The sequence below is a fragment of the Muntiacus reevesi genome, chromosome 22 (assembly GCF_963930625.1).
Source record: "Muntiacus reevesi chromosome 22, mMunRee1.1, whole genome shotgun sequence".
In the NCBI taxonomy this organism is placed as follows: Eukaryota; Metazoa; Chordata; class Mammalia; order Artiodactyla; family Cervidae; genus Muntiacus; species Muntiacus reevesi.
Genome location: NC_089270.1, coordinates 31,172,831 through 31,184,246, shown reverse-complemented (window position 1 = coordinate 31,184,246; position 11,416 = coordinate 31,172,831).

Here is an 11,416-nt window from a genome sequence, read left to right as displayed (position 1 = left end):
TTGGGAAAGTTCTGGACTAAAATGAAGACGTTTCAGAAGCTCTGCAGATTGCAAAACCTGAGGATGACTGTGCAGAAAAGCTTGGAAAGATTTTACCTACATTACCCCATCCTCTAGTTCAAAGGAACTTGGCACCAGCAGAGATTCCTTCAAAGGGATTTCACCCTGTGGGGAAAAGGACAGCAAGAGAATTCCAGTGAGTCTCACCATCATAGACGTGTGCAGATTTTAGACACTGAGGACTTACAGTTTTCACCAGCACTGATTCCATTTGACAGAGCTGCCCAGACTCCTTGCTTTTGCATCTTTCTTGAGGCTGGAAATGTCACTGTGGTGAGACCTGACCTTGGGGCCCCATCACTCCTGCACCCTGCTTGCCAAGGATGAGATGTCACAGTGCTTTGACTTCTACGAGATTGGAACTGTTGCTCTGTCCCTTGGCCCCTGGTACTAAGTTAGTGCTTTGTCTGGCCATAACTAGGCCAATGCTGCTATTTATTTGGAACTAACTCTGTATTCCTAGTTGTGGCTTTGAGTGGCTATTACGTAAGTTGAGCTGCTGCTATTTTATACACCATTTCTGGGTTCTAAGTCAGAATGGTTTTAGCCTATCATTGCTGGGGCAAAATGCCACTTAAAACTCAACATTAAAAAAACTAAGATCATGACATCTGGTCCCATCACTTCATGGCAAATGGGGAAAAATAGAAACAGGGGCAGATATTTAATTTCTTGGGCTCAAAAATCACTGTGGGTGGTGACTGCAGCCATGAAATTAAAAGACACTTGCTCCTTGGAAGAAAAGTTATGACAGACCTAGACAGCATATTCCAAAACAAAGATATCACTTTGCTGACAAAGGTCCATATAGTCAAAGCTATGGTTTTTCCAGTCGTCATGTGCAGATGTGAGAATTGGGCCATAAAGAAGGCTGAGTGCCTTCAAACTGGTGCTTTCAAATGATGGTGCTGGAGAAGACTCTTGAGATCCCTTGAATAGCAAGGAGATCAAACCAGTCAATCCTAAAGGCAATCGACCCTGAATATTCATTGGAAGGACTGATGCTGAATTGAAGCTCCAATATTTTGGCCACCTGAGATGAGGAGCCGACTCACTAGAAAAGATCCTGATGCTGGGAGAGATTGAGGGCAGGATGAGAAGAGGGTGACAGAGGATGAGATGGTTGGATGTCATCCTCAATTCAATAGACAAGAGTTTGACCAAACTCTGGGAAATGGTGAAGGATAGAGAAGCCCTGCGTGTTGCTTGCTATTCACTGGATTGCATAGTTGGTTGGACATGACTGAGTGAGTGAACAGCGAAATCAAAGTGCTGTTACTCTGCTCCTCACCCTGGGTCCTAGTCAGGGTTCTGATCCGCCATTACTATAGCCACACTGCTGGGGCTCTGCACCCCACACCGTGGATTTGGCCTGTGGCTTTAACAGGCCATCACTGGGAACACGTTGCTGCTGCTCTGAGACTTTCACTAGGGCCAGAATTGGAATCTTGGCCCATCATCCCCAGGTTTTGCTGCTATAGAACCCTATACCCCAAGGACCTAAGCCATTGTTGGACCCTGTCATCTCAAGGTCTATAATACCACTGACTCCCGCAAATATATTATCTATATGTCAAATGCCTAGGACTAGAGTTCTATACATTTTTTTACATGGTTGCTTTTTATGTTTATTAAGAGAAAGAAGAAGACGATATATATGCACTTACACGGTCTTGTATCTTCATCAGCGCATTTGCTTTAATGTGGAGATTGGAATTGCGATCTAAGTTTACTTCCTTCAGTTTGAAGAATTCCCTTCAGTTTTTCCTGTAGGGCAGATTTCCCAGCAATTAATTTTTTTGGTAGGACAAGCGGGGGGAGAGGTATATCTATCTTTTGCTCTCCTTTTTGAGAGGTAGTTTGCTTGATACAGAACTTTTGGTTGACAGTTTTGTCTTTCAGCACTTTGAATGTGTCATCCCACCGCCAGAGAACATCTAATGTTTCTTTTTTTTTTTTTTTATAATGACATCATTGTGGTCTATTTTACTTTCATTTTCTCCTTTTAAAATTTTTTAAAAATTAATTTTATTTATTCAGTTTTGCCTTCACTGGGTCTTCATTGTTTTTGTTTTTGTTTTTGCTTCAGGCTTTTTCTGGTTGAGGCTAGTGGAGGTTACTCTTCATTTTAGTATGTATGCTTCTCATCGTGTGGCGACTTCTCTTATTGCAGACACAGGCTCTAGGGGTATGGGCTTCAGCAGTTGCAGTACTTAGGCTTAGTAGTTGTGGCGTGTGGGCTCTAGTGTGCCACCAGGGAAGTCCTCCATCATTTTTTTTTAAAACATTTTATTTTATATTGGAGTGTGACTGATTAACCATGTTGTGATAATTGCAGGTGGAAGGCGAAGGGACAGAGCTATATAAATATATGCATGTATCCATTCTCCCCCAGACTCCTCTCCCATTCAGGCTGCCACATAACATTGAACAGAGTTCCCTGTGTGATACAGTAGGACCTTGTTGGTTATCTATTTTAGGTATAGGAGTGTATACATGTTGATCCCAAATGCCCTATATCTTCCCCCTGTTCTTTCCCTCCGGCAACTATGTGTTTATTCTCTAGTTCTGTGAGTCTGTTTTCTAAATAAGTTCATTTGTATAATTTCTTTTTAGATTCCACATATAAGGGATGTCATATGATATTTCTCCTTCTTTGTCTGATTTCACTTTGTCATACTTCACTCAGAATGACAGTCTCTAGTTCCACCCATCCATATAGCTGCAAATGACATTTCTTCATTGTTTTTAATGTCTGAGTAATAGTCCATTATATATATGTACCATAGTTTCCTAAACTTTCCTCTGTCATGGACATTTAGGTTGCTTCCATGTCTTGGCTATTGTAAACAGCGTGAGCATCATTGTTTCTGCTGAGATATAAATAGTGTCTTTTTGGTGTTCACAAGTATGGGTAAATTTCTTTTAGTGCTTCAACATTTTCTGTTTTCAGTTTTCAACATTTCACTGGTGTCTGTGTTTGGCTCTCCTCTGTTTATCCTACTTGGAATTGGCTGAACAATTGGGATATGCCAGATAAATGCTTTTCATCATATTTGGGATATTTTCAGGCATTATTTTTAAAAATACTGTTCTATGCACTCCCATTTTGTGTATGTTAACACATACTTCATAAGACATATTTTAAAAATGGGAAAATGTGACCTGTATTGGGGAAAAACCAAGCAACATGATCTGCCTGTGAGAAGAACTAATGATTGGCTCTAACACAGAAAAACTTCAAAGTAGTATTGAAGAAATTTTGAATGGCACTCCTATTTTGTGTATGTTACTGTGGTTGATTATGTCCCACAGATTTCAGTACTTCTGCTCCTTGTTCTTCATTCATTTTTCCCATTGTTCCTTGGATTTTATTATCTTATTGATTGATATTCAAGTTTGCAGGTTTTTTAAAAATCAACTTTTTCAAAGCTATTGTTGACATCCTCTAGTGAATTTTTTATTTTGTATATTTTAATTTTCAACTTCAAAATTTCCATTTTTTACTTTTTCAAAATATGAATTCTATCTCTTGCTTAAAGACTATCAGATGGAACATGGCTATTATAACTTTTTTACTTTTTAAACATGGTTTCCTTAAAGTAGATGAGTACTTCCAATAATTAATCCATTTCTTCTAAGTTGTCCATTTCGTTGAGACATAACAATAGTCTCTTATAGTCATTTATATTTTTATTTTAGTTTCTATGTAATTTGTTCAAGGTCTTGTCTTCTTGGTAGTTTCCTTTAAGTTACTGAATCCATTGACAGTAGTTATTTTGAATATTTTCCCTGTTAGAACCAATTATCAGTTTCCCTCACAGGCGGATACTGTTGCCAGTCCTTTTCCATATTAAGGTCATATTTTTCTATTTCTTTACATGTCTTGTGAAGTGTTTGTTAAAAACTGTAGCTTTTGATAATAGAGAACTCTGAATACTAGTCCTCTCCAGTTCCAGATACTGCTACTCTTGTTTTTTTTAGTGACTAAATAGACTATTTTAGTGAAGTTTGTTTCCCCAACAGTGTAAAGGCTCTGATATGGCTACATGGAGGGTGCAGCTTTGGCATAATCATATTCCCTGGGGTTATAGTGGTTTTACTAGAGAACTCCTTCTGATTGCCTCTTTTCTTACTGTGAGCCTTCACCACCTGACGTGAAGAATTGACTCACTGGAAAAGATGGTGATGCCAAGAAAGTTTGAAGGTGGGAGGAGAAGGGGATGACAGAGGATGAGATGGGTGGTTGGCATCACTTACTTGATGGACATGAGTTTGAGCAAGATCTGGGAGTTGGTGATGGATAGGGAAGCCTGGCATGCTGCGGTTCATGGGGTTGCAGAGTTGGGCACATTTGAGTGACTGAACTGACTGAGCCTTCATTTGTTGGGGGATTATGCTATAGTTTTTTTTTTTTTTTTTTTTTTTTTTTTTTTTTTTTTTTTAATAGTATCTTGGTAGTATAAATAGCATCTGACCCCAAGGGTTCAGGGTGTTTGGCAGGGACACTTTTGGAAGTCAGTATCTGAGGTATGTTCTGAACTCGGAAGTGCTCTGCTTAGCTGTGTTTTTGTCTAATAAACTTGTTTTCCAATGGTTTAGCTTGTATCTACCATGAAGCAGATATGGAGTGGGGCAAAGGCTAGTAGAGTTTTGTCTAGAGAATGCACTGGTATAGCAAACACTCTCTTTCAACAACAAAAGAGATGACTCTACACATGGACATCACCTGATGGTCAACACTGAAATCAGATTGATTATATTCTTTGCAGTCAGTGATGGAGAAGCTGTATACAGTCAGCAAAAACAAGATTGGGAGCTGACTGTGGCTCATATCATGAGCTCCTTATCACAAAATTCAGACTTAAATGGAAGAAACAGGGAAAACCACTAGGCCATTGGGTATGACCTAAGTCAAATTGTTTATGATTATACAATGGAAGTGATAAATAGACTCAAGGGACTACATCTGATAGAGTGCCAGAAGAACTATGGATGGAGTTTCATACATTGTACAGAATGTGGTGACCAAAAGCATCCCAAAGAAAAAGGAATGTAAGGAGGAAAAATGGTTGTCTCAGTAGGCCTTAAAAATAGCTGAGTAAAAAGCAAAGCAAAAGGCAAAGGAGAAAGGAAAGGATGTACCCATCTGAATGAAGAGTTCCAAAGAATAGCAATGAGAGATAAGACAGCCTTCTTACGTGAACAATGCAGATTAATAGAAGAAAACAACAGAATGGGAAAGACTAGAGATCTCTTCAAGAAAATTAGAGATACCAACGGAACATTTCATGCAAAGATGGGCTTGATAAAGGACAGAAATGTTATGGACCTAACAGAAGCATAAGATATTAAGAAGAAGTGGCAAGAACACAGAAGAACTGTACAAAAAAGATCTTCACGACCCAGATTATCACGATGGTGTGATCACTCACTGAGAGCCAGACATCCTGGAATGTGAAGTCAAGCGGGCCTTAGAAAGCTTCACTACGATCAAAGCTAGTGGAGGTGATGGAATTCCAGTTGAGCTATTTCAAATTCTAAAAGATGATGCTGTGAAAGTGCTGCACTCAATATGCCAGCAAATTTGGAAAACTCAACAGTGGCCACAGGACTGGAAAACGTCAGTTTTCATTCCAATCCAAAAGAAAGGCAATGCCAAAGAATGCTCAAACTACCACACAATTGCACTCATCTCATGCGCTAGTAATGCTCAAAATTCTCCAAGCCAGGCTTCAGCAATATGTGAACTGTGAACTTCCAGCTGTTCAAGCTGGTTTTAGAAATGCAGAGGAACCAGAGATCAAATTGCCAACATCTGCTGGATCATCAAAAAAGCAAGAGAGTTCCAGAAAAATATCTATTTCTGCTTTATTGACTATACCAAAGCCTTTGACTGTGTGGGTCACGATAAACTGTGGAAAATTCTGAAAGAGATAGGAATACCAGACTACTTGACCTGCCTCTTGACAAACCTGTATGCAGGTCAGGAAGCAACACTTAAAATTGGACATGGAACAACAGACTGGTTCCAAATAGGAAGAGGAGTACATCAAGGCTGTATATTGTCACTCTGATTATATAACTTAGATGCAGAGTACATTATGAGGAATGCTGGGCTGAAAAAAAAAATAAGCTGGAATCAAGATTGCTGGGAGAAATATCAAGAACCTCAGATATGCAGATGATACCACCCTTATGGCAGAAAGTGAAGAAGAACTAAAGAGCCTCTTGATAAAAGTGAAAGAGGAGAGTGAAAATTTGGCTTAAATCTCAACATTCAGAAGACTAAGATTATGGCATCTAGTCCCATTGCTTCATGGGACATAGATGAGGAAACAGTGGAAACAGTGGCTGACTTTTTTGGGGGCTCCAATATTACTGCAGATGGTGATTGCAGCCATGAAATTAAAAGATGCTTACTCCTTGGAAGGAAAGTTATGACCAACCTAGATAACATATTAAGAAGCAAAGACATTACATTGCCAACAAAAGTTCATCTGGTCAAGGCTATAGTTTTTCCAGTGGTCATGTATGGATGTGAGAGTTGAACTGTGAAGAAAGTCGAGCACCTAAGAATTGATGCTTTTGAACTGTGGTGTTGGAGAAGACTCTTGAGAGTCCCTTGGACTGCAAGGAGATTCAACCAGTCCATCCTAAAGGAAATCAGTCCTGAAAATTCATTGGAAGGACTGATGTTGAAGCTGAAACTCCAATACTTTGGCCACCTCATGCGAAGAATTGACTCATTTGAAAAGACCCTGACGCTGGAAGGGATTGGGGGCAGGAGGAGGACGACAGAGGATGAGATGGCTGGATGACATCACTGACTCGATGGGCATGAGTTTGAGTAAACTCCAGGATTTGGTGATGGACAGGGAAGCCTGACGTGCTGCGATTCACGGGGTCGCAAAGAGTCAGACACGGCTGAGTGACTGAATTGAACTGTTATGATCTTTTGTATTTCTATGTTATCTGTTGTGATTTCTCCATTTTCATTTCTAATTTTGTTGATTTGATTCTTCTCCCTTTATTTCTTGAGGAATCTGGCTAATGGTTTTTCTCTTTTATTTATCTTCTCAAAGAACCAGTTTTTAGCTTTGTTGATTTTGTTATGGTCCTCTTTGTTTCTTTCTCATTTATTTCTGCCCTAGTTTTTATGATTTCTTTCCTTCTACTAACCCTAGGGTTCTTCATTTCTTCCTTTTCAAGTTGCTCTAGGTGTAGTGTTAGGTTATTCATTTGACTTTTTTCTTGTTTCTTGAGGTAAGCCTGTATTGCTATGAACCTTCCCCTTAGTGCTGCTTTTACTGAATTCCATAGGTTTTGGGTTGTTGTGTTTTCATTCGTTTCTATGCATATTTTGATTTCTTCTGGTAATTTGTTGGTTATTCAGAAGCGTGTTGCTTACCCTCCATTTATTTTTATTTTTAATAGTTTTTTTCCCCTTTAGTTGACATCTAATCTTACTGCGTTGTGATCAGAAAAATGCTTGAATGGTTTCAGTTGAATGATTTCAATTTTTTTGAATTTACCAAGGCTGGATTTATGACCCAGGATGTGATCTATCCTGGAGAAGGTTCCGTGTGCACTTGAGAAAAAGGTAAATTTCTTTGTTTGGGGGTGAAATGTCCTATATATATCAATTAGATCTAACTGGTCCACTGTATCATTTAAAGTTTGTGTTTTCTTGTTAATTTTCTGTTTAGTTGATCTATCCATAGATGTTAGTGGGGTAATAAAGTTTCCCACTATTATTGTGTTCCTGTTAATTCCCCCTTTCATACTTGTTAGCATTTGCCTTACATATTGTGGTGCTCCTACATTGGGTGCATATATATTTATAGTTGCTATATCTTCTTCTTGGATTGCTCCTTTGATCATTATGTAATGTCCTTCTTTGTCTCTTTTCACAGCCTTTATTTTAAATTATATTTTATCTGATATGAGCACTGCTACTCCTGCTTTCTTTTGGTCTCCATTTGCATAAAATATCTTTTTCCAGTCCTTCACTTTCAGTTTGTATGTGTAATTTGTTTTGAGGTGGGTCTCTTGTAGACAGCATTTATAGGGACTTTTTTTTGTATCCATTCAGCTAGTCTTTGCCTTTTGATTGGGGCATTCAACCCATTTACATTTAAGGTAATTATTGATAAGTATGGTCCTGTTGCCATTTACTTTGCTGTTTTGTTGTAGAGTTTGTAAACCTTTTCTGTGTTTCCTGTCTAGAGAAGATCCTTTAACATTTGTTGAAGAGCTGGTTTCGTGGTACTGAATTGTCTCAGATTTTTCTTTCTGTAAATCTTTTTATTTCTCCTTCATATTTGAATGAGATCCTTGCTGGGTACAGTAATCTGGGTTGTAGGTTTTCCTCTTTCATCACTTTAAATATGTCCTGCCATTCCCTTCTGGCCTGAAGAATTTCTATTGAAAGATCAGCTGTTATCCTTATGGGAATCCCCTTATTTGTGTTTTTCCTCTTGCTGCTTTTAATATTTGTTGTGTTTGATCTTTGTTAATTTGATTAATATGTGTCTTGGGATGTTTTGCCTTGGGTTTATCCTGGTTGGGACTCTCTGGATTTCTTGGACTTTGGTGGCTATTTCCTTCCCCATTTTAGGGATGTTTTCAACTATTTTCTCCTCAAGTGTTTTCTCATGGCCTTTCTTTTTGTCTTCTTCTTCTGGAACTCCTATGATATGAATGTTGGGGCATTTGACATTGTCCCAGAGGTCTCTGAGATTGTCCTCATTTCTTTTAATTATTTTTTCTTTTTTCCTTTCTACTTCATTTATTTCCACCATTCTATCTTCCACCTCACTTACCCTATCTTCTGCCTCAGTTATTCTATTGTTGTTTCCCTCTAGAGTGTTTTGATCTCAGTTATTGCATTATTCATTATTGATTGACTCTTTTTTATTTCTTCTAGGTCTTTGTTAAACATTTCTTGTATCTTCTCAATCCTTGTCTCTAGACTGTTTATCTGTAACTCCATTTTGTTTTCAAGATTTTGGATTATTTTTACTCTCATTATTCTGAATTTTTTTTCAGGTAGACTCCCTATCTCCTCTTCTTTTGTTTGATTTGGCGGCCATTGATCATATTCCTTTACTTGCTGAATATTTCTCTGCCTTTTCATCTTGTTTAGATTGTTGTGTCTTGGGTGGCCTTTCTGTATTCTGGTAGTTTGTGGTTCCTCTTTATTGTGAAGGTTCCTCTCTGTGGGTGGGATTGGACGAGTGGCTTCTCAAGGTTTCCTGGTTAGGGAAGCTTGCATCGATGGTCTGGTGGGTGGAGCTGGATCTCCTCTCTCTGGAGTGCAATGAAGTGTCCAGTAGTGAGTTTTGAGGTGTCTGTGGGTTTGGTGTGACTTTTGACCACCTGTATTTTAATGCTCAGGTTATGTTCCTGCGTTGTTGGAGAATTATCTTGGTATGTCTTGCTCTGAAACTTGTTGGCTCTTGGGTGGGGCTTGTTTTCAGTGTAGGTATAGAGGCATTTTGGATGAGCTCTTGTCAATTAATGTTCCCTGGAGTCAGGAGTTTTCTGGAGTTCTCAAGTTTTAGATTTAAGCCTCCTGCCTCTAGTTTTCAGTCTTACTGTCACAGTGGTCTCAAGACTTCTCCATCCCTCTTTTTGAAGGGAATGGGCTGCCTGTCTGGGTGCCTGGTGTCCTCCGCCAGATTCCAGACATTGTTTTGTGGAATTTGCTCAGCATTCAAATGATCTTTCAATGAATTTGTGGGGGAGAAAGTGGTCTCCCTGTCCTATTCCTCTGCCATCTTAGGATTGCTTCCAGTTTTTATTTTCTTGGACTCCAAGATCACTGCAGATGGTGACTACAGCCTTGAAATTAAAAGATGCTTGCTCTTTGCAAGGAAAGCTGTGACAAAAGTAGACAGAGTATTAAAAAGCAGAGTCATCACTTTGCTGATAAAGGTCCATCTAGTCAAAGCTATTGCTTTCCCAGTAGTTCTGTACAGATACAAGATTTGGACTATAAAGAAGCTGAGGGACAAAGAATTGATGTTTTCAAACTGTGGTGTTGGAGAAGACTCTTGAGAGTTCCTTGGAGACCAAGAACATCAAACCAGTCAATCCTAAAGGAAATCAGTCCTGAATATTCATTGGAAGGATTGTCAATGAAGCTGAAGCTCTAATACTTTGGCAATCTGATTTGAAAGAGTCAACTTATTGGAAAAGACCCTGATGTTGGGAAAGATTGAGGCTAGGCAGAGAAGGGGGCAACAGAGGACAAGATAGCATCACTGACTCAACGGATTTAAGTTTGAGCAAACCCTGGAAGACAGTGAAGGACAGGGAATCCTAGCGTGCTGCAGCTCATGGGATTGTAAAGAGACAGACATGACTTCATGACTGAATAACAACAAATTATCATGGGTATTATTAAGGGAAAACAGTAATTCAATATAATCAAGGCTTTGTATGGAAAATGTCTTTACTCCTTTTAACCAAAGATTTTACTATTTATTTTTAGGTAGCAAGCCAGTTAACACCATTCAGAATTTCTGAAAGAAACAAAATTTACATGAAAGAATGTTTTGTGTTTCTTGAGGTTTTTGAACTCTAAACTCCTATACAGAACAAAGAAGCTGCTTAAACACTGTATTAAGAGACTTGACCAACTTCAGCCTCACTTCAGCCTGTACTGGATTGTAGCTGGTGTCTGTAAAGATAACCCCAACCATTATGATGAGTTTTGTTCAAGAAAATGTGATCCTGAGAACCACAAAATGTACATTGTCTAATGCACCTTGGCAAACCATTTTTAGTATTTTTTCCACTTACCCTTGTAGTGTTAGTGGTAAAGAACCCATCTGCCAATTCAGGAGACATAAAGAGATGCAGGTTCCATCTCTGGGTCAAGAAGATCCCCTGGAGAAGGAAATGCAACCCGTCCAGCATTCTTGCTTAGAAAATCCCACAGACAGAGAGGCCTGGCAGGTTATAGCCCATGGGGTCGCAAAAAGTTGGAAATAACTGAAGCGATTTAACATATAAGGCATCATTTGCCCTTTTTGTAATTTTCCATTTCTACATAGCACCTCATTCTTTTTTTTTTCCCCTTCTTTCACTTCCCCATAGTCTCTTTGTTCTGTATCTGTTCACCCTTTAAAGACCCCAGTCACCTGTGTCTAATTTGAAGCAGAACCTCAGTTTATACTAGAATCTCTCTCTCTCCCCTACTTCAGCAGTTTGAATAAAATTTGTCTTTTTCTTTAATGTGTCTCACTCTGGTTTTTTTTGACAATGACATCTATGTTATATTTTTGAATTTTTTATGCAGAAGATGTTTCTGAAAATACATAGTGAAAACAGTCGGCTCAATCTTTTT